This window comes from Triturus cristatus, chromosome 3_2, assembly GCF_964204655.1.
Source record: "Triturus cristatus chromosome 3_2, aTriCri1.1, whole genome shotgun sequence".
NCBI classification, from domain to species: domain Eukaryota; kingdom Metazoa; phylum Chordata; class Amphibia; order Caudata; family Salamandridae; genus Triturus; species Triturus cristatus.
Genome location: NC_140584.1, coordinates 830013633 through 830017561, shown reverse-complemented (window position 1 = coordinate 830017561; position 3929 = coordinate 830013633). Strand labels below are relative to the sequence as shown.

The 3929-nt window shown below is 45.6% G+C and overlaps 1 pseudogene; it reads left to right on the top strand.

Annotated features, from left to right (window-relative positions):
* The first annotated feature begins 366 nt into the window (after window positions 1–366).
* On the top strand, window positions 367–1068 carry LOC146858243 (MICOS complex subunit MIC26 pseudogene; annotated as a pseudogene).
* Window positions 1069–3929: the final 2861 nt, after the last annotated feature.

The window sequence follows — 3929 nt, the reverse complement described above, 5'->3', positions numbered from 1 at the left end:
GCGCCGTGCCCAGTCATGCGCACTAGTGTTTCCACAGGCTGGCGCATGCCCATTAGGAGAGCGAGGGTTGAGCCAAGGCTCAAACCTCGGTCCCCAAATCGGCAGGCGGACGGAGCGTAAGCCTGCTCTAAGCCAATTCTGGAGCTGCTCCAGTGCCAGGATTGGCTGAGAGGGGTCTTGCCAACAGTGATGGGCTCTTCCAGTGTAGGCGCCAGATTCCAGGACAGACCCGAGGCAGCGCGGACCTGCTCAGGTAGGATTGATTTTAATAAAATAATTTTATTACGTTATTTTTTTAAAAAACACGCGACACCCCCTCCTCCCCCCCCCCCCCACGAGCCGCCGTACTCTTGGTGTTTGCAACAAATGCTGAAGGCAATGAGACTAACTGCTGTTACTGCTAGCATGGGTCTGTTGTCCATCCAGGTGTATGCCTCAAATGAGAAAGAAACACCCAAAAAGAAATTCCAAAAAGTGGATGAGCTCTCCGTGTACTCTAGTCCTCTCAGTGAGTCTACGTATGTAGAAGATAAACCGACTCAGTTGGAGGAGAGCATCTCATGGTTTAGACAGTCTCTTGTGCCCCACACCAGCTGGTGCCAGGAATGTACCTTGAAGGCCAAGCCTAAAGTAGAAACAGCTGTTGACCTCAGCAGAGATGCCAATGAACTGCTGACGGATGCGCCGCCAGGATTTTACCCGCGTCTTGGTGGAATTGGTTTTGCTGGTATTACTGGTTTTGCTGGGCTATTTCTTGCCAAAGGCTCTAAAGTGAAAAAAATAGTGTACCCGCTGACTTTCACAGGACTAGCGGCCTCCCTTTATTATACTCAACAAGCAGTTGCAAATGCAAAGGGAACTGGCTCAACGTTATATGATTGGGGATTGCAAGGGTATATTGCTGTAGAATCCCTCTGGAAAGATGGTGGCAAAAAAAAGAAATCTCCGAAAAAAGGTGGTGAAAAGTCCGAGGCCATATCGAACAAAGCAGAAGATGCATGCACCATGACCGCTGCTGAACAGTCTAAAGCCGAGCCCATTTCAAGCACTCCGCATAAGGTTTGCTAACGGCCTTTCTCTGTTGCTTCAACGCTTGCAGGGCCCATAGGAGAGGAAATAAACTCCGAAACGTTATGCAGTTTTTGTTTATTATCGTTGCAACAGATATTTTCTGCTTGATAAGAAACCAGGGGGCATATTATCAAGAAACGGCGTTAAAATTATTGCCGCTTTAGCGGCAGAAAACTGCAGCTAAAGCGGCGATAATGGGCTTGATAATATGCCCTTGAGAATTCCCATAGAATCCCATGTACTGGTGTCAACATGGGCTTCTATTTGGAATTCTCAAGGGCATATTATCAAGCCCATTATCGCCGCTTTAGCTGCAGTTTTCTGCCGCTATCGCGGCGATAATTTTAACTCCATGCTTGATAATATGCCCCCAGATTTGTCTTTTCCTGTGGCTGATATTCAGAAGGCAGTGGACTCGATTGGGTTGTTTCAATTTATGTACAGAGTGATACATTAAAATAATATCCTTTAAAAAATATATATATACACATACACGCTTTGTGATGTTGAGGCTGACGTAGCACGGCTTGATCAGGAGGTTATTTTCCACCCAGCCACAGCACCTAATTTTCTAAAGGTTAAACAGCGATTAGCCGTGGGATAGACTGGGTAAATTTACTCCTACTCAATATAGACAGCGACTCTACCGAGAGGGGAACGATTTGGGTCACCTTCTGGCCTGGCTTTTAATAAGAGGAAGGCCCCACACATATGCTACAATCACAACAGAAGCAGGGATGGATGGGATATTGTTTCAATGGAAGGGATCAACAACAAAAGCAAAACACACTTACAATCCGTTAATACACCCCTGCACGATACATCTATGGGGATCGTGTGGAGGTTCCTCATCAATTTACGTCTTCCGACTGTCCCAGGACCGATGGAACGAACTGGAAGCTCCACGTATGACTGATGAGCTTAAAGAGGATCTTTGCTGGAATGAAAAAACAGGAGACACCTTGCACAGATGGCCTGCCGGCTGATCTGTTCTAGGTAGTGTCGGAGAGTGTGGTGGAGAAACTGATACAGGCATTCCTAGGGGCTAAAGAAACAGGTGGTTTTCCCCAGTCTATGCGACAGACGTTGATTACTTTGATCCTCAATGGAGACACGGACCCAACGCTTCTGACCACCTATTGTCTCTTGTCCATGCTAAACACAGATGCAGAGGTACTCAGTAAAGCTCTGGCCAATAAGATGTTCAGGATCATAGGTACCGTGAGTCACATTGACCAATCAGGATTCATACCTGGCAGGAACACCATGAAGAGACGCTTGACGCAGAGAATAAGTCTCTTGTAACTCTTGACACTGGCAGCATTAGACATAGAACAAGCATTTGACACAGTCTCCCTGCAGCAATTGTGGGCAGTGATGGAGCACATGGACTTTGACCCTTAATTCCATTTGGACAAACTTGTTTTATGAACAGTACATTGCCAGAATACAGATGATGAGGTGGGTATCGGAAGAGTGAACACGTCGGAGGCAGACGACACAGGGATGCCCACTGTCCTCAATGCTGTTCGCCATCAAGCAGCTGGTGTGCAGAGTACGCACATGTATGGTGGAATTGGGAACACATATTGGCACCATGACCCATGCGATCTCTCTTTACTCAGATGATGCTTTGGCATATTTAAGAGCTCCACAGCAGTCTATGCGGATTCTTCTTTTAGAGTTAACCCACTTTGGTGCCATTTCTGGACCGAGGGAGAATAATGATTAATAAGTCACTGCTTTATCTGCTGGGTGCGCTGACAGGTTTGAGACCGCACAGGTGCTTAGTGCGAGTATTAGATGGGAGCTGGACCACTTCCAATACCTGGGTATTCAAAATGTCAGTAGACCCTGGTACACTGTATGACTGAAAAATGGGCAGGGTTAGGGTGGCCCTTGAGAGCTCGGTGGTCTTCTGGAAAACACTACCACTACCCATTATGGGCCAGACAGTACTGACTAAGATGGTGTTCCTGCCCAGATGCCTATACACATTACTCTTGCCCTGGAAAATGTTTTGAGAGTTAAACAGACTGCCTGGTGCCTTGGTCAGGACGGACAAATGTAACCAGGTGAAATTAGACACTTTGAAACGCCCCTGAAGGACAGGTTACAATTGCCTGATTGTTTACTCTGTTATGCCACTGCCCATCTACAACATGTTATACATTGGTTTGACCCAAAAAATAATCAGAAGAAAACATTGTTAACCATGACTCCCCCCACACATAGGGAATGGTACACCTGTAAAGCACATAAAACAATGCCTGCTAAAAGTGTTCCCTGCTACATGATGTTTTGAACTGTGGCGCTCTGTACTTTGTTGGCCAAATGTTGCTTTGCCATTCATTGGGTACCCCCTTAAGTCCCTGCATATGATGCTTGGAAGAAGGATTTAACAGAATGGGCAGTAGCTAATGAACTACCTATGAAGAATATGAGGAGGGATGAGAAACAGGATCTCGCTGCCTGGTCGGAAATGCTCACAAGATTGCAAGGCCCCCAAATAACAGAACACATTGAATCTGACATGTATAACTGTGAGGAAATGGACTGTGTTATATGGTGTGAGGGCGCGAATTTGCATGTAATACACTTACCAACGTCTTTAGGTCCAGTAGGTTTCGTCTGTCAAACCCTCAGCTCACCCAGGTAGCTGTAGCACTGAGCAGAAAGGCTTACACAGAGGAACAAGTGTAAAGTATTAAAAAAGCATTAAAACAATTAAAGAAGATTTCAACACAACATTCAAGAAATCCAACATGAATTGATAAAAATAGACTATATTTATTTAAGAATTTAGACTCTAGAATGAAAATGATCCACCGGAGGGTTCTGGAGATATAGATTTTACA